The sequence below is a fragment of the Taeniopygia guttata genome, chromosome Z (genome assembly GCF_048771995.1).
Source record: "Taeniopygia guttata chromosome Z, bTaeGut7.mat, whole genome shotgun sequence".
Taxonomy (NCBI): domain Eukaryota; kingdom Metazoa; phylum Chordata; class Aves; order Passeriformes; family Estrildidae; genus Taeniopygia; species Taeniopygia guttata.
In genome coordinates, this window is record NC_133063.1 from 77,401,759 (window position 1) to 77,428,534 (window position 26,776).

The 26,776-nt window shown below is 43.0% G+C and overlaps 1 long non-coding RNA gene across 5 annotated transcripts in view; it reads left to right on the plus strand.

Moving 5' to 3' along the window:
• The first annotated feature begins 2,910 nt into the window (after window positions 1-2,910).
• LOC115491080 (uncharacterized) overlaps window positions 2,911-26,776 on the plus strand; it is a 94,140-nt gene continuing 70,274 nt past the window's right edge. For 4 of the 5 annotated variants that reach the window (XR_012052815.1, XR_012052814.1, XR_012052813.1 and 1 more), the window contains exons 1-6: window positions 2,911-3,454; window positions 4,075-4,164; window positions 4,582-4,693; window positions 6,674-6,897; window positions 7,036-7,131; window positions 8,621-14,069. This is a non-coding gene — a long non-coding RNA (uncharacterized lncRNA). The remainder of the gene's footprint in view (window positions 3,455-4,074; window positions 4,165-4,581; window positions 4,694-6,673; window positions 6,898-7,035; window positions 7,132-8,620; window positions 14,070-26,776) is intronic. The other variant, XR_012052816.1, reaches the window with a different exon arrangement.

A 26,776-nucleotide genomic window follows, 5' to 3' on the forward strand; every position in this document is an offset into this window, starting at 1 on the left:
ACAACAACTATTAGACAGAGAGGGGCTAATTTTGCTCTGAATTAAGACTTCTGTGGCACAGAGGAACGATTTGGGTTTTGTTGAGTTTGCTTTTTTGTTTCATATTTGCCTTTGCTGATAATTGACATTAATTGGAAAGAATTTTCAAATTATTATGGAACAGAAATGATAGCTTTTTCCCTGACAATCTGAGACATTGCTCCAATATTGGACTTTGTGTAAAAATCACTTGTCCTTTCTTTTTCTTGTGCTTCTGAAAGGATAATGGTAGCTTTGTATGCTGTACATGAACATTCTAGCTATATATGAGAGCCCAGCATATCCCATATGTTTACCTTGGTAGTCAGTCACACCCACAGGACAATCACTCACCTTCCTGTGCTCTCCCCACTTCCTCAGCCTATCCTCCTCCCCTCATTCCAAGCTCTAGTAAAGCTCTGTGTGGAACAGGTATCTGAGATAGAAGCAGGGAAGAAGGTTTTTATACCAAATCTCCTTCAAAACCAAGAAATAAGCAATTTCAAAAATAAGTGCTGCCTGCAGAAGTGAGCAACTGAACCCCAAAATCTGCACAGTGACTTCCTTTGTGGTCACTGGAGAATTGCTGCTCCTGCCCCGCTGTCTTAGTGACATCCCCATGTCCCTGTCAGTTTGTTGGTATCTCTCTCACCAGGCTCAGTGGCTCAAGAGGGACCTACTAAACCTTCCTCAGTGCCCCTGCTGGTGCAGGGGTGCCTGCTGGTCCTGCCCCAGCTGTGTGGGGTCCCTGTTGGCTCTTTTCTCCAGTGTGTTGTATATTTGTGCACAAGTATTTTGTCTAAACCATAATTTTTTAAATGTGCTTGTGCTAATATTTAGACCAGCGTGTTTGAGGCATAGCACCCTTAAATCCAACCCTTGTAGTTTTAATATTCTGTTGAATTTTTGGTGAGTGACAGATCCTGTTGCTACTTTGTCTTGCATGTAGCCCTTTTACCACAACATGCTTCTTGTCTTGCCTCTGGAAACCTTCCATGGTGATGGCACAGTGTGTTTAGACTTGGAAATCCGTTACCTGGGTTCAGGAAGGGAGAATGTCCAAGATGTGAAGCCTCTAGTTAATGGAACTGGCACTAGGCTGTACACAAAGTTGACCTAATGGAGGAGGGGACACTAAAAAGGTCACTGCACTGATGCTAGAGCTGAATGTGTGAGGAAAAATGGGGGGGGTGGGGGGGGGGAAAGCAAGGTCAGCTTTAAAACACAAATGATTCTTTCCCCTCACCTTCTGAAAACATGCAGAGCTGGTTTCTGCACTGCTCCTCCGTTCAGGTGACCAAAGAAATGCCTCTGTGGCCTGGTTCCTCCACCACTTCTCACTGCAGGTGTGTTGTCCCACGGGCTGCTCTGTGGTGCTGGCTAAGGCGTGCAGGACTGGGGTAGCTGTGTCTTCCTGGAGTGGTGAGGTCTTGTCAGATGTCACATGCCTGACCAGCGATGCTAGTTCTGTCTGCCAAAGTGGTTTAAAAAATTCTACCCATCTTCAAAGAGCGACCAAAGAGAGCACGAGATGAAGCTGCATGTGAGTTTCTTGCTGTATTTTACACTCTGCTCTTGGTTGCTGCTCTGTTACAGCCCTGTCTGACACCTCAGCATGCCAGCTGCACTCATTTTGCACGACAACCAAATCCCCAGTCACTGCAGTTGATGTGGTGATGCCATTTATACCTGTTTTCTGGCTGGGAACTCAGAGGCATCACCTTTCCCCAGGTCTGTGCCTGGTGACTCTGGGCTGGAGTGTTATGCTGTGGCTGGAGAGTCCCAGCCCCCAGTATTTGTTTTTTTGCCAGTCTTCCCCTCTCACCCTGCAGGTGAGCAAATACCTGTTTTGTGGAATGTGAGAGGAAAGTGGCTCCCAGGCTGCAAGGCAGCTGTTTTGGGTTTAGCTGGCACGATGGGGAGTGGTGCCAGTTTTTGTGGTGCTGCATGAAACATCCTCAGCTCCATGTCTCTTTGCTTTCTGGATGTTATGCCCACACCCAGTGCTGTTTTAATTTGGGATTTGTGTTTAGCTAACCTGTGTGGTGGGACTGAGGACTAACTGCTGCCTTTGTGTCAGCAGAAGACACGGGTTTTGTAAAAGTGTGACCATGAAGATAAAGATTTATAACAGCACAGGAGAAAAAGCCCAGAAATTATTTGAGAAGCCACACTATGAAGGATAAATGTTACAGGAAGCTTTAGCCTTCCATAAAAATTCCTTTTTCGGTGAAGAATTTAATACACAGCCTTGGTGAGAGAAGAAATTCTACCCCGATGATGTTCTGAACTGCTTTATTTAAGAATTAGACATTAGGAAAACCTTGTCTTTCTGCAGTTTAGACACTTTGCATTTAGATACTTTAGACATTTTTTTTAGGCAATGATGCTTAGTAACTTCTAGATATATAAATACTGTTTATATATAAATTACATGTGCTGTATTTTATACACATGGATGATTGTTTTACTTTCTCTCTTGTCTTTCTGTGAGTACAACAATCTTCTCTGTATATTTTTTTTTTCTCCAATAGGCACTTGGAAGTGGATCTGATCACAGCTGAATTGTACAAGCCTGCTTCTTACTACATGAAATGACAGCAAGTTTTTTATCATTGCAATTTGGAATAATAATTCTCTCTAAGATGAAAAAAACCCCCATAATAATTTTTTTTTTCTCCTCATGAGAGGTGTTAGATGGGTAGACCTTGACATCCATCTCAGTGGCTTCTCTTGCTGCATTTGGCTTGACTTAAGCTGCATCAGGTTTGTTGGTGTTTTTTTTTTTTTTGTGGTTTTTTTTGTTTGTTTTTTTTTTGGTTTTTGGGGGGTTTTTTGGTTGTTTTTTTGGGGGTTTTTTTGGTGGTGTTTTTTTTTTTTGTGAAGCCTTCTTAGAACACCAGTGTGTTTTGGATTAAGACAGTTCAAAGAAAGAATTTTGTTATTTCCCCCCCTGCCTAGTTCTCATATTTCTGAAGTCTAGAAAAACTCAAGCCTCACTCTTACAGCCTCTTGAATGCTGTAGTGTTATTTAGCTTGCACTCTTTCATCAAATTGGTCAGGCAGTCCTGCCCCATGATTTTAGGCTTGGATTTGATTAAGAAATGTCTGATGGAGAGAGAAACTTTTGGAAAAGCTTTTTTTGGAAAATTACCTTCCTGTAATGACGTGGTAGAGTCCCCTCTTGGAGAGATTCTCATCTACTCCTTCCACAAGCATTTCTACAGTGCACCAATTCTACCCTTCTAATTTTTCCTAAATGATAAAATGTACCTCTCTATGTTTCCCAACCCTGTTTCTTCAGAAATTGTGTCCTCAGCTTCACTTTCTTGCAGGTTTCTGCAACTTTTGATGACAAGACAATTTGGTTGGTAAATATTGAGAGATGTTTGTCCTTGGTGTGTACTTAGAACAAGCTGCAGCTAAATGCTTACAGGTAATGATCTGTCCTGACTGTTGCATGAAGGTTTCCAAAAATATTTTTTTATAAGCAAAAATAACCCTGAGTTTTGATATTAATAGAAAAATGCTTCAGGTTTTCTCCTTAATGCTAGTGCACTGGAAGACCTAAAAATGAGAGGTCTAAAATACTTTCAGGAGAGACTTCAGGTATCAGGGGATCTTAGCCAAAAGATACTCAAGGTCTTTTGAAGTGACTTATATTTTGAATAAGTTATGGGTACCCATCTTCTAAAAATGGAGTGATTTTGTGACAGTTGAAGTTTGACATGAGTTGATATTGCCTTTTTATTGTCTTGGTCAGTTTCTGTATTTGTGTATTATCTCACAAGCTGTTCCCTGTAACAAGACCCATCTAAATGCTTGGGGGTTTTTCAATTCATCTTGACATTTTTAAAATGAAGAAAGTTTGCAGTAAATGAGTTATTAACATGAAGAACTGAATGCATATGGTCCTTTTGAAGTATTCCCACCTGACCCCATGAGATTTCTGTGGAAATAGTAATTGATATTTCATGGATTTGTCATTTGACATGAAATGCTTACCTTACTTGATTGGCCAGAGGCTGTGACTGAAATTTAACTCTACTCTGCGAGGTGCTGTACAGATGGAGACAATATGATGTCCTCTGCATCTAAGGACTTACATTTGACAGATGAAGGGCAGGATGAAGAAGCACCAGAGAGGTTTGTATTGCTCAGTTTTTGGTAGGGCTTTTGTGGTTCCCTCATCAGTTTGGTATCTTCCAGAAGATGTTGTCATGTTCAGTGATCTGCCTGAGCACCGGGCTCAGCTCTCAGGGAAGTCACAGTGGTGAAAAAGGAGGAGAGCGAGCATGCTGTGCTTTTTGGGGACTTCCCTGGGTGCTGTGGTCCTGCTCCTGGGGAGATGCTGTGCCGGGAATGCTGGATTGCTGAGAACAGGGTGTCCCACTCGTGCCAGGCTGTGGTCCCTCAGATGGTAGTCCTTTTGAAGACACCTCTTGCTGAGAAATGGTCCCACTGCCTTTTGATGCAGCTGGCTTGGGGTACTGCTTTGTGGAATTTTGCTCACTTTCACTAGCTTGTAGACACTATCTTTTTCCTTCTCCTTTCTTCATACAGGCAATCAATCACCTCCTTGCTCAGTTACAGCTGCCTTCGGACCAGGGCTGACATCTGGAAGCACCCACACCACTTAAGCCTGTTCTCTCCCGGGGCCCTGCCTTTGCATGAGGTTTTGATTTACTGTTTACTATTTCAGGCTTGTAACAAGTAGGCATCCCAAAGCCTTTTAGACACACTTACTGTCTGAGTCAGATAGTCCAAGAGGTCATGTACAGATTGAGACTGAGCAGTGAAACATCTGCATACGCTTAACCTTGCTTCACTTCTGGCATTGCTCTTGAGTGTTATTTGGGCTTTGATCAGACCTATTTATTCAGCCCAGGATCTTTTCTCTTCCTTAATATCCTTTCACATGCCTGCTTCTCCAGACTCTGGAGTCTCCTCGTGTTTCTGAAGTCAGGTTTTGCTTCTGCCTTTTCACTTTTAATCCAAAATGGCCAGTGGGAACAGCATGTTTTTGTAACTGTAGGTCCTCTTTGTCAAGGGGTTAGTTAACAAGACAATATATGTACCCTCAGGAGCTGATCTGTTTGTCAGACTCGAAAAACTGGTTCATCTCAACAATAGCCATTTCTTTGTGCAAGGGACTCTGCCTGAATGACATGGGTAATTATCTGTTTAGAGTGCAAATAACCTGCATTTTCATAACACAGTTTGCAGCACTGCAAAACCAACCCATGGTACACAGATTCCCAAAACGTGTAACCTGGCTTTTATTGCCCGATTAGCTGTTTACCAACATATTTGTCTCATGAGCTGTGGACCTTTCTGTCCTGGGTGTGCTGAAAAACAGCACATGCTTCAGGCTCCTGAGAAGTTTCTAAATTGAGCATTAGATATTTTTATCAAAGACTAGAGTCAAACTTAAATCTTTCACTAGTAGACGGAAGCCTCTTAGGAATGAAATTTACAATGCCAAGATTTCTATATATGCATATATCCCTTACGATACTGTCCTAACTAGAAGCTGCTATAATTCATTTTATTTTGTGGAGCTTTCTGGTGAATTATTTTCTTTCTCAGTAATTTCTCCGTTTAGGAACCCTCCTGAGAAATCTTTGCTGTATTAGCTTGAGCTTTGCGGCATCTTTATCTTTAAATAGCTCTTTTAAATTTGCTTAGGCAAATCTGGGGTTTCGTCTGTCTTCAGCAGTATTAAAATAGTATCTGAAGGGAGTGTTACCTGGGTACGAAGACACACCACTAGATGATACTATAAATGAGAGACAGATGGATTGCTGCTCAGAGACAACAAGATTATGGGTAGAAACCTGTTTACCTTTTGCAATACAGCCGCTGAGCTGAACAAGTCATCAGAACAGAACGGAGCTGAATAATGCATGGCTCTAACAGTGTCTAATTCTTCGAGCTGGAGGGGAGTTTCTTACACCAAAATTCCTCTTGCAGAATTATCTAGCCAGGCTTGAGTGCTGGGAAGCACTTTTGATGTGAGCTTTTGCTTTGTTTGCAAGTGCAGACGTGCTGTTGGCTAGCTAATGGTCTTTTGGCAAAGACTGCCCTTTTCCTGGAGTTGTCAGGGCTCTACCTGGAGCAGATTGTCTCTCCCTTCAGAATGATTTCTTTCCACAGTCTTTGTGTGCCAGCAGGACCCATGGATCACAAAGAGGAAGCTAGCTTGCAGGAAATTTGGTACCAAGGCTGGACACAGCTCCTCAGTTGCACTGGGCCACCACAGACCAAAACCAGTGCGAGCAGCCCCTGACAGGATTGCTGTGGTGCTGGCTTTTGAGCTCTAGGGCATTCTGGACTGGATGTTCATGCATGACTTTTAATTCCTACAGGTGAGGAAAAGACTGCAGTCATACAGGCTGTTTTTGGGGATGGGATTTAGCCAGTCGTGCTCTGAGTGATGATCTTTGTGTCCTGTGTTTTTGCCATTTGAGCTGGAGAGGAAGAGGCAAATAAACTGTATGTCAGGTGCAGGATTTTCTGTACTTGCCTTTTGGAGAGCAGGGCTGAAATCAGAGGTTCAAACCTTGGCATGACTAACCTGCAGATACCTGTGTTACTGCTGAATGAAGGATCAGGACAGATTCCACCCTCACTGTCTGTGTCCATCTTTTCACAGGAGCTGCCAAATCAATGGCTCCCAGCAGGTGGGTCCTTGTGAGGAGAAGGAGCACCTGGGCATGAAAAATCTCTACCAGATTTCCATTTGTTCTTCTATATAACTGAGGGAGGCATACCTGGGAAGTCTGTGACTTAATGATCAAACAGGGTGGTGTTTTACACCTCTTCAAATATGGGACTCAGTTACAGATGGATTAAGGATGTGGGTCCTGGACCACAAGGGTGAGTAAATGCACAAAGCTTGGACTTTCCATTTCGTGTAACTAATTTCAGCATAATTAGTGTTAATCAGGGAAAGATAAATAATGGTATGAAATCATTAAGCTGTCTTCCCTCTGTTCTGCCCACATGTGCCCACAGGTGTCACCTCCAGGGACATCTGTTAAGAAAAGAATGCTGTGAGGAAATACATCTGTGTGGAAGCGCATCTCAGATGTCAAGGTGATGGTGCTGGAGGTGAGCCTGCATGTCACTCCTGACACTGTCCCCAAGTCACACCCACATTTTATTTGGAGTGAACAAGTTATTTAGGCGTGTGGGCACCCTAAGGAATTCTTACCTGTGCACAAATTGAGCCACAACTCAGAAGGAGTGGGAAACTGAGCAAGTGTTCCTGGTGGTCTTGGAGTGGAGGAGGAGTTCAGAAAGTGGCTATTGGCATTTATATTCTCCCTCCTCCTTCATCAGGCCAAATAATTCAGACAATAATTTCACCAGTTGTAGTAGAGCAAATTCTTTTTAGTGTTCAGTGCATTGATACATCTTGGGACTGAAATCCTTCCCAGCAAACAAAATCCCCTGATGCTGTGATGGCTGAAGTGGAATGCCAGCACACTCCTGGTGTCTTCAGAAGAGCTATAAATCCAAAGTCTGTGTGTTATCTGCCATAGGTGTGGGGCCCTGACCCCAACATTCCATAGCTGGGAGCATTTGGTAAGGAAAAGTGGGATCTAGGAAGTTGTGTGAGACATTGGCGTCCTGATATGATGGCGAAGTTAACTGATTTTAGCTCTTCCACGCAAGGAGAAAAGCAGCAGCTGGGGGTAATGGGATGGACTAATAAAATTATTCTCCTTTTAATGAGGTATTCACCAAAGCACTGTGGGGTTGAGTGGACCTGGAGTCCCAGCTAGGGCTGCAGCTCCACTATTAAGGCCTAACCATAGCTGTGCATCCACTGTGGGATCATCCAGGGGCAGGTTTTTTGGAGAACGCATCTCCAGCTGACATCACTGAGGTCTTTCCCTCAAAGTGGCAGCTATCAAAGTGCCGTTTACGAGCAAGACTCACAAACTAATTAGTCACCAGGCCCATTAATCAGGAAGACTAGAAATAATTCAGCAGAATTCATGCTGTCAGCAAGGATGAGAAGAGCCCTCTCTATGACAGCTTACCTTGCATTTTGATCATTAGGCGATTCGGAGTTTAGTCCATCCGTCTTGTTTATCTGCCCTCAGGGGAAAATAATCCCTGCATCCCAGCCATCTCGACAAGTTTGAAATTCAAACATATTTTCAGTTCTGTCAGTAAAATATCAAATGGGCACATTTGGATGAGTATTGACACACAACGGCGCCGGTGCCTTTTTCTTTTTTTTTTTTTTCCCAAACGTATTGTCAAGAAATCCCTCCTTTGCCTTGCTGCTCCCTGCATGCAGGAGCTCAACACCGTATTAGGGAAAGTAAAGGTTAGGGTGCATGAATGGGGTCATTAAAAAGCAGCTAAACTGAAGCATTCTAATTATTCTTAGCAGCCTTCCCAAGACAAGCCAGAGGCATTCTCCAGTCTAACTCCACCTTCCTGTGTCTTGGGTGAGATTTATATATGTGTGCTTGAGCAAGAGATGTACCTTAAAATAATCAAGCCAGTGTTTATTTTGGCTTCCTTTGCCTCTTTCCCCCCACACCAGAAATCCACCCAGAGCAGTAAAATATTTCTTTAACAGATGCATACCACGCTGTTGGTGGGGAGTGGATTGGTCACTCTGGAAAGCACACACTAACAAGGCAGGAACAGATGGCTTCGAGTCGTGGTATGGAGCTGTTGTGGCTACTGTTTTTTCATTAAGCATTAATTGCTGGAGGTGGAAATCATGCTTCTGTGTGTGCCAAGGAGACGGGTCTGGCTGTGCAGCTCAGATGCACTGAGTGGAGCAGAGAAGTGAGAAGTCTGTCTGGAAACCTGGGATGCCACGAATTTCTGCCCTGCACCTGTCTGTCATCTCCACTTTACGAGTCACTGTCTGGGGTGCAGAGGAATTTCCATGCAGGCCAAGGGAGGCTCACTGGGAACGGAAGAAATCTTGGGGTATAAAACTTGTTGTCTTTCTAGAGAAGGTCCTCCTGAGAAGAACTGTTTGGCCTGCTTGAGATGAAACAAACGTGCAGTTGAAACTGAGGCAAGAATGTAATTGGAATGTGGACCAGGCCAGTAGTATATTCAGTTTTGGTTTCATATATATATACATCTATGTTTTGTAAATATTTTGTGTTTTGTTCTTTTGGTATTACAAGGCAAAGCACTAGATCCTGATGTTATGGTCCCAAAGTTTCTATTGTCCTGTGAAATTTTGCTGTAAAAATACTGGTTTTAATGCCTTTTTTTATTTCCATAGTATGTGTTCTTTTTCCATAGTACTACATGCCCCCCAGGTTCTCTCCGGATTTATGAAAATCTGCTGTACCAAAATTTTAAAAGTGTCACTATCACTTGTGAAAGAAGGAAACCTCTACCCTAGCTACCACTTAAGGGTGGGGCTACAGTTTTTCTCAAAGTTGTATCTGTGGGGTTTTGGTTTGGTTTAGTTTGGAGTTTTTTGGTTTTTTTGGATTTGTTTTTATTTTTGGTTTTGTTTGTTTGTTTTTCTTTTTTTTTTTTTTTCTTGTTTTATTTTTTTGGGTTTTTTGTTTTTTGGGGTTTTTTTTGTGACATCCTGTTCACTTCATTACTTTCCACCTTCACTCTTCTGCTCGATATTAGTTGTCACAGAGCTGTTATTTCTTACCCTAATCCCACTGGCATAATTTGTCCTGGTTCATGGGAGATGGAGCCCAGGGGTGGCGCCTCTTTGTTTCAAATGCTCATCAAATATTGAGTTTCACGACTGTGGTGCTGCTCTAACTTCATTAAAGCTCTGGGTGGTGCTTTGGAGCTCTTCCACCTAAAAACCAACAGCTTGTGCACAATCTTCTTTACCTCTACCCTTGTTTGATTTTTCAAAGGAAAACATCTGATTCCAGGCAGTACATATAAACATAGCCAGTGTGATATATCTGATAAGGTCCAGGTCTCTTGTTAAAATGTGGAGATTAAAAAGCCAGACTGATATCCTGGCTGTGTGCTCCTGTTTCTGCTGTTACACCCTGCCTTCATCCTGCCTGCGCTGCATTTTGGAGAACTTACCATAACATCGTTAGGTTTTCCATCTGTCTTGACGCCTTGATAGGTTCATCCAGTTTCATTTTGAGCTGGTGGAAGGAGAACAAATCAAAAACGTCTGACAAATATCAAAATGTCCTTGTGTTGTCAGAATGAAATGTATCGGCGCTTCAAAAGGAAGGATAAAAATTTTATGTTTTGACTTTTTAATTTAATATTATGTATTATAATGCAAAAAAAAAAAACCAACCCAAAACTAGGTCAAAATTAATTTCATACTAGCACAAGCCAGTGGAGTTTTACCTGTAGGCTGTAATTTTTTTCAGAGTGAAAGGTTTCATACATGTGTAAGAAGATACTGTTCTCCCTTTTTGTGATTCTTCTTATCAGTCTCATTGTGCCTTTGTGTGATCCTTCTTTGTGCTGCATCTTACAGTAAGTTAGCATTTATTCCTTGTAATGCACAGACTCTGATAATTAGAAGTTTCCAAAGTATATTTCATTTTTAGTCTTATTTCTTCTACCCTTCTTAAAAACCTCCCTAGAAACCACAGATGAGGTAAAACTTGGAAGATTCTTCTGTTTTAAAGCTTTAAGCCCTGCTGTTTGATTGGTTTGGGGCTGTCAGAGTGTGCACTGTCCAAACCAACGTGGTGACTGAGCTTTCCTGATGATATTGTAAATATGCATCAGTTCCCAGAGGTGCACATCTCAGACCTCTTTGCTGATGAATAGGAAAATCCTGCTGCTGCTTCTGTTACACTAAATTAGCAGGAGGAGGAAACGTAGTGAGGCAAGAAGAAAGCGAGAGAATGACCTGTTAGGCTGATGATGGTGGGGAACAAGGAAGGATAGAAGTAGTAAATAGGCACAATTGGTTTTAATAGAAAAAGCCCCCACATTTTAGAGGCTGCTTAGAGATGCCTTTCACAGTAATAAGATGTCTAACATCAATTATAGAAGAGGGGCTTTATCTATCTATCTATCTATCTATCTATCTATCTATCTATCTATTTGTTTGTTTATTTATTTTTTACTTTTTTATTTTTATTTCACTGCTTGTTTAAGGTAACTCAGAGTACTGGTTTTATTCCATCAGCAGCCAGCCCTCCCAGCTCAGTGCAGGAATCAGTTTTCAGTGCACATTTGACCATCCATCTCTAATTATCCACTTGTGCTTCCTCACTCAGCCATGTACCAGTGTCTAGTGCACATTCTCTTGCTGGCAGTTCTGGGACCTTTCATGCTTCCCTCTTGCAGCAGTGGTCAGTCACCCACCAGAGGTGTGAGGCGTGCCCAGTGGAAGAAAATCCAGGAGCTCTGCCACTGATGTTTTGGGTGCACTTCAGTCTCTCACTTACAGCCTCTGTGTGCCTCAGTTCCCAACCTGTCCAAAATTTCCTTTGTCTCCTTATCCTGCAAACTGCTCTTTTCCATGTCCTACCTTTAAGGGTTGTGTCCTTCATGCAGCTCTAAAATATTGTAAAGTAAGGTTAGATGAAAAGTTGGTGTAATGCAGGTATCTCCACGTGTCTGTGCGTTTCCCAAAGAAAAGAAAGGCATTCATCTATTTGATCTTTAACTGAAGGTTTTTTAATTTGGTTTGAAATGAGAAGATTTTTGTCATGTTGTGAAAATCCATTAAGATGACCAAATGACCAGTAGATTCTGGTGATGTGTATTATATGGTCCAAAATCTATTCTCACTTTCCAGACTAAAAGTTGATGACCTTCTTCTTACCCATGGAAATTTTTAGAGCAATCCCCATGCTTTTCTTCCTGATAAACATACCAAACATTATTTAAAGCTGCTAAGGAGATGAACAGTGTATTGGGACCATATTGCTCTCCTATCATCTGGCATAATGGTTTTCTTTTTGCCATTTAAGATTAAAACACATATGGAACTTGCTTTAATTTGTCACTTTTATTTTCTGAGTTGCTGAGTTCCAGCTTCAGCTGGGATGTCACATTAATTCTGTTTAAATCTTGGGGAGCAAGCAGGTTGATTGGAGTTAACTGTGTTCTGTATAATGATTCTGAGCTTAAGCAGCGTTATCTCCAGCAAATGTCTTTTCTACAATAGTCATCTATGTGAAGCCCTGGAGCAATTCTTGGCTTTTTCACTCATATCACTTCACTATCAAAGCTGAAATGATTAATATTCACAGAAAAAAATAGATTTTCTCACAGCAAATCTTCCTTTCTATTTCTGTTTGGTGAGAACCAAGCCTTCTGCATACATTATACAGATCAGCTAGAACCAGTCTGAGAAGTGAGGATGTATATCTGTGAAAGTGATACAAATACATCACTGTGATTAGCAGAAAGGAATGGTAAACATGCCCACATTCCTAGCACGCACACCTTTTTCACCCAGCTTTTTGTCCTGCTTCTCCTGTTAGGTGTGTCAGTAATAAAATCAAGGATGGTGCCCTTGAACAGGCTGAATTTCAATTGCACCCCTTTTGTCACTGTGAGAGCAGCAGCTCCACATGGTGTTTTCTGACGGACAGCAGCCACCAGGCTACCACTCCATGTAGCAGCATCCTGGGGGTGACCATGGGGTGTGACCTTGGCCCAGGCACGAGCAGAACCAGTCAAGGCTGGTAAGGACCACGGTTGCCAAGAGCAGATGCTGCCTGAATTGCTCCCCACAGCCCCCTGGCCCTGAAAGTGCCCAGGACTGCTAAAATGAAACCAGTTTCCCTCAAAACCAAGGCGTCCACCCCAGAGTCAGAGATGCCTGTTAGTTAAAAACAGGAACAGAGCAGCCAGAGCTTGGCTCAGGTGCATGAACTGGTTTCCAAAGGCTGGTTTTAAAAGAGATGCTTAGTGTGGTTTCAGGTCTTGCTGAAGTCAGCAGTGAACTTTGCACTGGTGAGGTGGCCCTTAGATGACATCCCAGGAGTCAGTATTTCACAGGAAAAGAGCATTCCTTTAAATCTTCTGTTGTGAAAATGGTGACTGCTGCCACATTTAATCAGGACACATTCCAACCTGCAAAAGCAACCAGCCTCTTTCCTTTAGAAAATCCTTTTTTGTCCAACCATGTCAGCCTAAGGTCTATATCTATATATGAAGTGTCATATGAAGGTATAAGCACGCATTGAATTATCTATAGGTATCTCTCTGTATATGTATATTTTTGTACATTTCCTCTTCAGGAGGTGAAACCTCTTTGTTTCTATATAGGGAAATCAGAGGAGACATCTTGCTGTGGCTTCCCATCAAAAAAGTGTTTGGTTTTGGGTGAGAACAGCCTCCAAGACCAAAGCATTTTTGAGTCAAACCTGTGGCCTCTCCAGCCACACCTTCAGGTGTGCTCCTGGCCAATTTAAAGGAGACCAGTAACAAGAAACAACCACTTTTACTGTTGCTAGTTTTTTTTTTGTTTTTTTTAATAGCAACACCATAAAGAGAACCCAGCAAGAATTTGACTCTTCTGTCAGTGAGCCAGCAAATAACCTGAGCAGATAATGCAGACAAATACAAATCAATAAAAGCTGTGGTGAATAAAAAAGAGCATTCTGCATGGGGTGGAACATGTTTGCCGGAGCTCTAGGAAGACAATGGCCAAGGATGCCTTCCAAGACATCACCATGGCTGGTGGAGAAGGCAGGCTGAGCACTGGGATGTGTCACTCAGAGGGCTAAAATAGAAGTGAGAAGCATTGATTTGCACCTCTTTAGGAATTTAATGTTCAGATCTCTCTCTCTGGGGCTGTGCAGGGGCAATGCCAGTGCCTCTGGGGGAGGCAGAATCTGGAGCAGGAGCAGCTCTCTCAGGAGGAGTCTGATGTGGCTGTGCAGGGAGCAGTGTCAGGGGGCTGGGCTGTGTCCTGCTGAGCCATACACGGAGCAAGGAGGCTGCAGTTTGGTGCTGGAAAGCCATGAGAAGCCTCTGCTGCCACTGCTGAGGCTGCCCACGTGAGCCCAGAGAGAGCCGGCACGCCGCAGAGGTCACCAGACCACCCAGCTTTGTGCAGAAAGATCATTTCTAAGATGCTTGGAGAGGTGAGGATGGGTCTGGGAGTTATGTTGAAATTACTGCAAATGGGTGTCTGGCCCTTGCCGGTGCTGTGTGCCTCTGGCATGCCTGTGAGACAATGAGGAGATGAGAATGCTTAGGAACTGATTCCCATCTTCACTGAGGAGCTTCTCTTTTGGCTTTGGGAGCATATTTGTTATATTTGTTTGCTCCCCGAGGACTTTTTTTTAATTTTAAAAGGTGAAGGAGAAAAAAGCTTTACATCAGAAATTGTTTGAGTCTGTAACTTTTCTTTTGGTGTTTGCTCTGTGGCATAAAAGCACAAGGTGTCTAATGGGTTTTTCAAGGAAGTAATCATCTGGTGTACATCCTTAAAGCTTAAAGCTTTTATTGATATTTTTATATGTAGGTAAAAAAATGCAGTGATAAAGTATTAATCTGTTCTATTTTTTGCATCAATAAAAAACAGCAGTTAATGCCATTCTTAGACAAACTTCATAGCTATTACTTCTTAACCCTGCAATTGTGAAGGGGGAGAAAAATAGGAGGGGAAAGTTGTACCGATGTATCTATGGCTGTTGTTTAACCATTCATCCCTCTTGATATAATGGTGCTTGATCAAGACATTTTATTTTCATTCATTATAATGACATCTTACTCCCCCTCATTTTTACTTAACCATTCAATTTATTATTATTTTTTTTTTAATCCAGGGACTAGCAGTTGTACTCCTGACATATTTCCTGCACAGAAATAAAATCTGGCAGTCTGGTATGATTACAGACTGTGACCCTTCAGCAGTGCCTTCCCCATTTTTTCAGTGGGGCTGGCTGCTTCTCTTCTTTCTTCCTTCTCATATTCCTCTCCCCCTAACTGAGGCCTCCACGCTCTCCCAACCTCTCTGTGGCTGCCTCTTCCCGTAAAACACTTGTCCACTCTTAATGCGTTTGCTCTCGTTGAAGTATATCCAGAAATAGCTTCCAGATGCTGTCATAGATGTCCATTTCATTATTTCTAGTGAAGGGATTTCACTTAAGCATAGCTCCACCAAGAAAAGCAGGCGTCTCTGCCTGGTCTACATCTGCTCATCTAGTTCATCCCTGCAATCGTCTTGGCCAGCAGCATAGTTTAAAAAAAAAAAAATCCAGCTTTTTCTTTTCCGTGTTCATGACAAACTTTTGGAAATGAATGGATATGTTCTCAGACACCCAAACTTCACAGTGCTTAGCAAGGTTATTTTCTAAAAGTAGTGCAGCCACTCTAATAAAATCTCTCAAAGGAGTGGCTGAACCTGTTCTTCATGTCAGAGCTCTTGAGGCTCCCAAGAGGGAGGTGTTTACTCATCCAGGAGGCTTTGAGGGGGCTGTAAGTGTGGTAGGAGAGAGTCTTCAGTCCATAAAGAGCCAACACTATGTCCACTCCAAAAATGTATTTCGAACCATCTGATCATAGGATGCCAGATTCAAGAATCATCTGATCCAACCTTGACAAGAGCAGGTTCTGGACAAGATGGCACTGCACCCTCTCCAGCTGAGTCATGAAAGGGAGCAGTGTTGGGAAACCCACCATTTCCCTGGAGAAGCAATCCAATGGCTAATTGTTCTCGTTGTGAGCGATTCTCCTCTTATGCCTAACTGGAATCTCCCCAGGAGTAAATTGTATCCATTGCCCATTTTCCATGTGGCTCCTTATAAAAAGGGAGTCTCCATCTTCCCTGTAGCCATCCCTTAAGTGCTAGAACACGGCAATAAGGTCTCCCTATTGCCTCCTTTTCTCAAGGCTGAATAAACCCTGTTGTCTCAACTTCTCCTCAGCTGGCAGCTTCCCAGCCCTTTGATCATCTCTGTGGCCCTTCTTTGGACCTTCTCCATCTGGTCTACTGGGATTTTTTTTATGTAGCAGTGACCAAAACTGAATACAGTGTTCCAGATGTGGCCTGACAAGGGCTGATTAGAGTGGGATAATGACTTTGCTATCTCTGCTGGCTGATGCAACCCACATCCTGTTGGTTTTCTGTGCTGCAACAGCTCACTGTTCACTCTCATGGAGCTTGTTGTCTGCCAGGACCTCCAGGTCCTTTCCCACAGAGGAGTTATATATTCCTATCACCTTTTCATTCCTGGATTATGTATTCCCAGGTGCAAGACCTTACATTTGTCCTTGTTGAGCTTTGTAAGTTTATTGTTATCCCACTCTTCCAGATATTTCCAAGGTTTTCCTGCAGGGTGCCTAGAGCCCATCTTCCAGGTTGCTTATGAAGATATTAAACTTAGGTGTATAACCTTATTTCACTGATTACTTAACTCACACTGCATTAACTGTGTGAAAATCCTTCACTCCTTGTCATCACTGAGCTCTGGAGATCAGGACACCAAAGGATGTGAGGCCCAGGAGAGGGAAGGTGGAGAAATATGCCAGCTTGGTCTTTTAGATCAATAACCAGAGAAAAATCAGAGGTCTGTCTGGTGTCTGAAAGGCAGACACAGGTCATAGGGAGCTGAAGAAAAAGGGCTGAGAGCTGAGGGTGGAGAGCTGTGTCAGTTGTGATGCTGTGACCAGGACATCCTCTTCACATTGAAATATGGTTCTGGTCCCACAGCACGAAGAGGAAAACACCCAGCTGCACTGAGAGCTGGGACAGCTCAAGGTGTGGGTGAGGTCTGAGGCTGTCAGAGCAGAGCCAGGGCAGCCCAGCATGTGAGGAGAGAGGGCTGAGGGGGCCCTTTGCCATGGCCTGGATGAAGAAGGGAGTGCCTGGTGAACAGTCACTGGTGCGGATGGATTGGTGAGGTGAGGCAGGGCCAAAAGGTCTGTCATGGATAAAGAGACCCCCAAACTGCAGCAATTGTCCTGATAGCACCCAGCTCCATTTTCCTCCTCACTTTGGTGTTCTGGGCTGCCTTGGTTTGGCACCTCTGTCTCCAAGGGCCAGCACAGGCTCAATCCCATAAAGAGCTGGTCTTTCTCATGGTAAATACCTGCGGAACACCTCTTGACTCAGCTGCTTCAGCCTGCACTTGAAGATTCCTCCTTTCATAGGTGATCTGTCACTCTCTCTGAAGAATGGATGTTTTCCTGTCCTCCTGCAAAACAAGGAGTTCTGCAGTTCCCAAGGGCTTGTTTTCTTTTAACAAATAATTGTACCTCTAGATATTCAAGGTCCTTGTGTCTGGTTTTGAGTGTAGTCTCAGTGGGGCTGTGTGGTCTGGAGGATGTTATGGCTGTGTTGTCTGCTAGCTCTGTAGTGGTTTTGAATTGCTCCATTTTTGTTTGCACTCATTCACCTCTTATACTTGAAAAAAAAGGTGTTTTTTCTGCACCATTAATTATTGCAAACACACACACACACACACGCACACACACACACATATGTATATATAAATATAAACACATTTATTGTATCTGCCCTGAGTAATTTCTGTGGCTCTCTCTCATTTGCTTTCCACACTTCTCTCATAATCACCTTGTTCTCTGTATTGACAGTGCCTCTTTGGTTCCAGTGTCTCAAGAAGGGTGTCTGGAATGGGACACAGGTTTGGCACTGGATGCATGGTTTATTTCCCTCCAGCACTGGCTAGAACCCCTGTTTGGGTCTGCAGGATTTACAGCCTCTAGCAGGGAATGAATGTATCTGTTAGGTTTTCCCTGAAGAAAGGTTTACAGGCCCGCTGATGTTTTTGGCAGGTGAGGAGGGACCCAGAAGACCCAGCAGATGAGTGTTGCCTGCTGTGAGCCCCCAGAAAGGGTCTGGCTGCCGGAGCAGCATCGCTGGGCGCCCAGAAGCAGCAGGGGACTCTGAGTGGGAAGCGGTGCTGATCTGTGGAAAGCAAAACACGGGGAGATGTCAGGGAGTCTTTCAGTGCCACATGTTCTTCACAGGCTGAGGACTGCTGGAGGCAGTTCAGGCTAGCTGGGGTTGAACTGTCCTTTTAAAATCAGTCTTCAGTGCGCCTCGCTCTCCTCATAGGCTGTGGCATCCTCTGCTGAAAGCCCCCGAGGCTCTGCTGAGCTTGATGGACAATTCCTTTTCTTTCTTCCCCTTTGTGCTCTCTCACAAAGAGAAACTGCTTCTCTTCCAGGGAGAGGAGGGAGGGAGGCAGGGAAGGAAGAAAGGAGGGAGGGATGGAAAGGAGGATTTTCTTCTCGGCCTGGGATGTCTGCACCTCCACACTTCCAGCCCTGTCCTACGGCCAGGCTGGATCGCTGTTGGTATGGCAACGCTTCCCTGCACCAACCAAACCGTGAAAGGTGAGGGGAAAATAATTATTCATCTCCATTTAGCTGATGGTATACAGACTCCCAGAGATTAGGATTTCTTAAAGGAATTTATGATATGGATGTGTCCTGGTGGTGTTTCTGTTTAAGGCATCCACAATGGCTGGATCCCCCAGGAATCAAGATACAACCAGCACTGATCTGAATCTTTAAGTGGCTTTGACAAATGTGTCTCAGAAAAAAATAAACTGGGGCTTTCAGGAGCCATTTGACATTGTTCTTGCTCTGCAGCCATTAAAGGGGCTGTCCCAGGTGAGCTGATCAAGGTCACAAAGGTTGTCAGTGCAGAGGTGGGACGGAGACGCATCTCTAGAATTTGAGCTGACTGTCTTCTGATGCTTTCTTTGCTCTGATACCTGCTTTAGAAATAAAATAAAGCACAATTTCTCAGCCTGAGCTCCTCTGTGCTTGGGTGGACAGTTTGGATCTTCTGAAATATCAACAGCAATTGGGAACAAAATCCTGCAAATGAAAGACATTTGACTGAATTTGCAAAGCCATCTGTGGAAAGCAGAAGAAAGTGGAGGACATCCTGCCTGTCCTGAATGTTGTCGATCTCCATGCCCAGAGGTTTAAGTATGTCTGTGTGCTTTGAAAAAGGATTTCATATGCAGGAGCCTGTTGCCTTGACCTGAACTTAGCAAAGGGGCATCTTGAGGCATTGTCACATCTTGGGAATGTGGCCTAGCTTTGCATCATTTATGGAGTATGCATTATTCTGGGCTAATGTGAACGTAAGCCTTTGATCTCATGCCATTGCACCAAGCGAAATAGATGTAACTGTTGAATTCCTTCCTCTTTTATCATTCCTCAGTCAATAATACTTCAGCTTACCATTCCTCCATCCCCCTCCTCCTTTGTGCAGCTTCTGGGGCTGTGGTGCTTTCCTCCTGGTTTTCAATCCTGCTGCATTCCCCACGCTTTCAAGACAGGTTTTATACAGGAAAAAGGAAAATACATTTCATAATGCAAACATGCCCTGCTCAGCACTTTCTGTTATCTTATTTATACACTGCAGTACAGCTTTCTATGACCCAGTGATTATCATTTCCCAGAGCTATCATCACTTTAAAGCTACCTCTGAATTGTGCTCCAGCAGATGGTACAACCCCACGAGCATTGTGAAAGCCTGGAAGGGAGGGGATGGGGCAAGTTGTGCACACACAAACCAGGCTGCTGCCCCAACAGCCAGAAAACCTTTACCTTGCACTGCTTCTCACAGTGTTCAACTTCAGCCTGTATTGTTGAGGACTGTCAGGCTGTTAACCACCAGGGAAATCAAGGTGGTTGTTTTCCTTGGGTTTGGGCCTGTCTACTCGCTGACTTTTTTTTTTTTTTTTTTTAATTTTTTTCCCCCTGCATAACAACTGAGCTGATTAATTCCAAGATAGAATACCAAATAAGTAAGAGTCATTCATTATATGCAGTATTCTAATAGATTTCAATGCGATCTAAACTTGGATTGAATGCTAACCCATTGATTGCTATTCAGTTGTTTAAGCAGCTGTGCTACTAAGCTGAGCAGTTGCTCTGTGTCATCCTTCTCTTTCTTCCTTCGATTTCTACCTCCCTTTCTCCACTCTTGAAATGGCTAACCCCTTGTCTATACATTTTCCTTCAGTGGATTGTGTCCTTTGTGACTGACTACCAAGTACACAATGGAAATGGTAGACAGCTAAAGTCATGAAAGATACGTTATCCCCACGTAATTGGGTGAAATTCCCATGGGTATTTCACCAAGCAGAGCAGGTTGTTATCATTCATGTTGAGATGATAATAAAGAGGTGTGATTTACTGCTTCGGTTGTTTCAAAGGTGTCATTTGAACCTAGGGGAGTGTGGTGCTGTTAAACAGACCTGGACAAAGCCTTACAGAGCAGTACGTGCACGTCTGTAATTGTAGACACGGGCATTAAAAAAAATGCTTGATTATTTTTCATAATCCTGCACTTTTTCTTTGACTCAAAGTGAAGTTGTGGGTGCTTTCCCACTGTGCAAATGAGGCTCTCTGGAGTACATAAGTATGTGTACACATATGCAATGTATAGATACTCACTAATTGAATGTGTATATGCATTTTTATACATGTTAACATAAACATTTAAGGTCTTTTATGGATATCCAAGTGCCTTTTTTTTCTTTAGTGGTGAGTTAGCTATGTTTGCTTTCATAGCTAAATAGGTGTTCAAAATATCTTATGGAAAATGTGGCTACTTTAGATATCTAATCCTGAGTTAGATATCTACCTTTAGGGTACTGGCTTTGAGTCTTCTGGTTTTTCCATTAGTGGATCCTGAATATGACCTTGTGCAAACATTGTGAAAAGTCCTCATTCATTCATTTGTTGGTGCTTATACCTGAAGCCTTTTAATAATTCTGTGGGTTCACCTTTTTTCCTGGGAGCATTTGGGAAGGGTTATTATACATGGTTGCCTGAAGCTGGGAACTAGATCTGATGCAATAATGTGTGAGGAATACTCATTTAAAAAAAAAAAATAAATTTATTAGCAGGCCTTTTATTGTGCTTTCCATAAGATTGTATTTGGTTTGTTGTGAATTCTGCTGACACTTCTGCAAAGAGTCAAAGTGAGACTGCATTGTAGTGGTGTAAAAAAAAAAAAAATCAGATCTCTTTCATATCCACCACTTGGATGCCAGAAGTGGTTAGTGCCAATGGCCATTCTTGCTTTAACATGTTACAGATAGGAAATAGCTGCAGGGAGAATTAGAGAGTGGGAAAATAGTCAGCTGGCTCATGGGTTAACTGTGAGATTCCTGGTAGCGGAGAATTTCTTTCTTCATTTTATATTGAAGCCCATGGATGATAAAGCAGAAGTTCTACATCATAAATTCCCATTTGGACATTCAGTTTTGAGAACCTACATCCAGCATCCTTATCATTCTGATGTTAAAGTCACAATCAGTAATGAAATCTGCTTGCTTTTCACACACTGAAATTAGCTTTGATTCTTTGCCTGAAACATATGTTTAAAAGGCAACATGCACATACTGTGCACTGACCCTATCAAAGCAATAAATACCATTGAAGTCATTTTCCGAAGCTGCCTACAGCATTAGTTTATTTTTAATATGGTCCCTCTGAAGGAGTGGTATAGGAAATGCCTATGGGAGCTATTTGAATTGTCTGTCTGGGGTGAAGTCCCTACCTTGCCCTGCTGAAGAAGAAAGTAAGAGGGGATACTAATTTCCTTTTGTTGTTGCAAAAGATGATGTTTAATTCATTTGATTTGAGCCTTTCTAAGGAAAATGGTATTCTGTTTGGGTGAGAAAAATGCTTCTTTGATACTTAGCATGATTTGAAGCAAGGGCTGAGGGAGAGAGATATTGCTGCAACTGGGAATGGGGTTTAGTCTATGACAGCTCTCCTGGCTCTTCATGACAGCTGTTTTAGTCTTTTTTGCTCCTTCATTGTTACCTGGACATTCCTCCCAGATCCAGAGGTTCCCTCTGTGGAACAAGGAGGAGATGGGCACACACCAAATGCCCTTTTCCAAAGTGACCCCACTCACCCAGGCAGGCTGTGCTCCCTCACACAGCTGGGGCCCCAGGATTTGGAGCTCAGGGGAGCTCTGTGCCAGAGGCACTGAGTGGGTCAGACCACAGGGCTGGTGTCACACTCTGGTACCACCCTTCTTCTCCCTGTAGAGCCTCAAAATGACCAGCCCTTCCCCGTGTTTTGCTGCGCCAGAGCCGTGGCAGGTTCAGACAAAGCAGGCACCTGAGTGGATGAATTTTCTGCCCCTGGAATGCCAAATGACGACAATGAGCGTGGTTTGGATTCTACAAACCTGAAAGATTGGTCCACTGGCAAAGGGAACGCATTTTTTGTCACTCATGGTCACAATTAGAATGACAAGGCCAGACTCCTCCATCACTGCTCTTTAACACTGTCAGCACCAGCTTTGCCAGAATTATCCTGTCTGAAGCATGAATGGACCTATTCATTTTCTCACTTTGTTTGACCTGGGAATCTAGGAACTAAATGGCATATAGGCTGCTTTCTCCTGTAAAGAAATGATTAAGTTAAAGACTGGGCTAAAAAATATGCTCTCCTAGCCATGAAAGACTAATTTTATGTTTGTTTGGACATAGTTGTAGAGTAGCTGTGTTATGCACCATGCTTCTAAATACTGTTTCATGCCAAATAATGAGTTTGAAATCTTTCACCTTCCAGGGCTTGTACTCGTGTAGAGAAGAGACAGAAGCATGCAGGAGAGGGATATAATTTTTATGAGCACACTTTGATTCAATTTTTTGCATTTTATTATGGCCGAGGCAGGAAAACACGCAGATCTCATGCCCAAGACATGTTTTCAGAAAGGCAGTGGTTTCGTTTTAAATGGGTCCCCAGAGAAGATGATCTCAAGCAGGGAAATGCATGCAGTCTTTCCAATGAGATAAGAATAATCATTGCATTTCTGCTGTGTGTTTCTGCAGTGCTGTAAACACTCAGTAAATCTCAAGATGGAAATCACATTCAGCTGCTGACAGTGGAAGCCTGGCCACCAGCGTGGGCAAGCAGCAGTCTGGCACAGGAATCTGGTGGCAGGTTTACCAAGAAATATCTAATTTTCTCACCTGTGGATGAAGCAGGTGCACGTGGGTGCCAGGAGTCTTGGTGGGATGAAGAGAATCTTGCTTTGTTTTCAGGAAACTGTAAAAGGTAGATAAAATCCACCTGGGGTATGAACCTGACACCAGGCTGGGAGCTCCCTGTCCAGGTGGCAGAGTCTGGCCCAGCTGACCATTGTGAGAGCAGTGAATTTGTGGGGATTGCTGTTGAAGCCATGTAGCAGGGTCTGACTCATCAGCCTGATCTAATTACAGGAAGATCTTGAGCCCCCCTGCTTATTGTCAGCTTTCTCAGCAAAGCTGGTGGCACCAGTCCTGCACAATGACCCAGCTAGCCTGTGGAGGAAGGTCATCATTACTTGTCCTCAGTGTAAAAATGGCCACAGAGACCCCTTTATTTCAATAATTCATTCTGCACAGCAGCTAATGGTGGGCCACTGCAAGGCAGGTTCCTGTTGCAAAGGGAGGTTTTGGTCTCTCACTCTCTCTTTTGTGTAAGTTGTCCCAGTCCTGAGGCTCACATGAATGTTTGTGGAAATTTTGGAAATTACCAGAAGTACCTGAGTCATCAGTCATTCACGAAGGCCTGGAAGAAGTTCTGGGCATCACTAGGTAACCATCAGTCACAACACAACAGAGCAGAGGGAAGTTTCACATTTCTTTGGAAGAGTTTTATGAGAGTTCATGTGAGAACTGAACTGTGCCAGACCTGCTCCTCACACCCAGATTTTGGCCCTGTGGTGCTGCAGTTCTTGTTGGGTTCAGCTGTGCACTAACAGACCTGAAAACAGACTACCCAGCTCTGAAAGTCTTCTCTTACTCAGAACAGAAGGACTATTGAAATCCCAGAAATTAATGGCTTATTTTATGGATCTTGATACTTAATCTGAAAGGTTAATTTTTTTCAGTAGATTACCATTTAAATAGATGTGTTTTGGAAACTTCTGTCCATTCGAAATGAAATTCTCTGTATTCTTTCAATGAAAACCAGTAGACAGCCTAGTTAATTTCCCATCCTGAAAAAAAATCCTGGGCTAAATCAAGAGATTTTATTAAATTAGATTTTAAAATTCAAACTTCTTATAAATTCAATATAAAATGCTTTAAAACTATTTTTAAGGAAAATGTAGTAGAAAAGGTGGTTTATTAAAAAGCCATCAAAATAAAAATATCTTGTTTTTGTTAAAGGCAGATCCCTCCTGCTAACTAATTCTCAAGTCCCACATGGATTGGGTAGACAATATGAGTCTTTGTTTTGTTTGTTTTGTTGCAGCTGGATTTACAGGCAGCTTTTGAGAAGGAGAATTTCTTTGCTTTTATGATGGGCTATAGGGCTTAATATGCTCTTGCAAATGATTCTGATTGCACAACTTGTGATGTTGTTTGATTTGTTAAGTACAGTAGTAGTCACCAGGTTAACGTCAGTGTTTTCTTTCTTGCTGCAGAGTTTGCTCTTTGCAGCACCCTTGACCAGAAGCTGCTGCTCACCCAGGACTTGTCCCTTATGGAATGAGTATTTTGTGTTGGAGCCAACTCCCACAGAATTTGGAAAAGTCCAGGAAATTATCCAGTCGTTCCCTTCCAATTTCTCCTTCCTGCAGTACAGAAGAGCTTTTGGAGACCCTCTGATCTGCCTTTAGGCTGTAAAAACTCTGTGAGCAGTCACCATTTGAGGGCAATTCCTGCTGAGACTTGTGACAAAGCCCCATAACTTCTCTCCTGGCTTCCCAAACAGAGCTGCAGCTCTAAAACCCCCCAAACCTGGCTGCTTATGGGATGCAATCACTTGCTAGAGGAAAAAGTCATGCCCTAAGCAGAAGAGGATAGGAACCATATCCCAGCAGAATGAAAAAAACTGAAATCTGTCATAGAAGAAGGAAAGGGAGAAAATCCAGAGAAATCATGTCTGTGCTGTCTGGTTTATCCTTTGTCATTATTAAGAGTGCTATCTTTAGGAAGATACTTTTTGGGATAATAAAGATTGGGCATTTAGCAGCCTGAATAAAATCAGGTTCCTATTCCCGCAGAAATGTTTTTGTCTAGTGTCTGAGGCTTAGGAAAGGTGTGTTGCAGATTTTACTCACCCATTCATAGCAAGCAACTAAATACCGGTATTTTTGGAAAAAAAAAAAAAAAAGAAAATAAGGAGAAACAGAAAAATTAATCTTTTGTCAATTTGACCCACCATGGGGGCTTTTTTTTTCATTATTGATATATCTGTAATTTTCATCTGCCCTTTATTCTGCATGTATATTTATATGTGAGTATTTTTTTTCCACAAACCTGCAGTGCAGTGGAAAGCTAGATTTAAATATTTTCAGACCGACTGTACCCATCATTTGCATTCCACTGACTCATTCAGAGCAAAGACATCTGAGCAGAAATACAGCAGATAAAAGAGAAACCATTAATCCAGGGAAGATTACTGGCACAGAATCTTTATCCTGTATCCTCCCTGAAATGAGACAAAGATCTTACTATGTACATCCCTCTGGCTTAGCTTCAGAAAGTAAGCAATACAGTAGTGCAGACATGGTACTTTTTAAAGGCACATTACATTGGTCTGAAACTTCAGTCTTCTGGCAGAGCTCATTGCTGCTGAGGTGTTTTTCAGTGGTTGCTTTCTCAGAAGAGTTTTCAGCACCCCAAAAACTGCTTTCTGGCTCCTGCAAGGGTTTAGACAGCACTGGTCTGCTCCTAAAAGGACAGCATGTGTCAGCTGGAGGACGGAGACTGCTCCGCAGCAACATGGGTTGCACACGTATTTTACAGGGTCCTGCTTCTGCTGACACCTCATCTCCATGTGAGCTCTAAGTGCTAGTTAGCTTTTAATGGACCTAATAAGGCTAAAGCTTTCCAGATCCTGGTGCTTCAGTTCTGGAAGCAGGGGGGGAAAGTCTGGCCGAGGATGTTGAGCAGGCTTGCCCTTTTTAGGAGACACTCATTCCAGGTGACTGGGCATATTAGATTTCAGAGCGCGGCAGGCTTTTATCTCCCTTCCCCGTGGATGTGGCAGGCTGCAGTTGCTTTTCCTTTTGCTGGTTGTTTGTCTCTCTCCCTCTGTCTCTGTGATATTGATTCTCAGTTAAAAGAGCTGAGAGATAGAGCTCGGGAAGCATCCCTTTCTTCTCTGGCAATCGGTGGAAAATTCAGTTGCCACGTGATTGCTGCGCTCTCTCAGCTGCTACTGGCCATTGACCATCTCCTGCAGGAGCATTTCTGTGCCACAATAATAACAGAACCTACTTTAGTCATTTAGGACTTCCACTAGAAGCAGCCCAGAGGGTTGGATGGTTTTCTGGAGGTAGCTCCATGTGTTTGTGGTCTTATCTTGCTATGGTGTGCATTCAGCTATGAAATAAAATTGCAGGAAATGATTCAGTTTTGAATCATTCTATTTAGACTGGCAGAAGCCGAAAACACTCCTGTGAGCTACAACAATGTGGACTGCAATTCAGATGGGAAATGTAAATACTTCAGCATGCCTGATCACTTGGACTAGAAGTGCAGCAAACTGCTCTGCAGTGTGGATTCTCAGCTTTTATTCCAGACAGTTTTGTTCCTCCAGACCCTCTTTTTCAGGTGAAAAATGTTTTCCTTTTCTTGTCCCTGTGCAGGGTGTATGTATATTAAGACGTCTGGAAAATAGCTAAGCACAACAGGAACCAAGACCTGGAGGAAGCTTCTCTCTAAACAATCCAGCATCCTCTTCCAGTTCAGAGCAGAAGAATATTTAGGTACATGGAAAAAAACCTTGCTGTTATGGAAAGTTCAGCTTACCAAGAGTAAACCATGATCTCTTTGTTGTTTTAAGCTGACAAAAAGTGAAGTCAGAGGCAAATCTTGTTTCTTTCGTAATCCAGAGC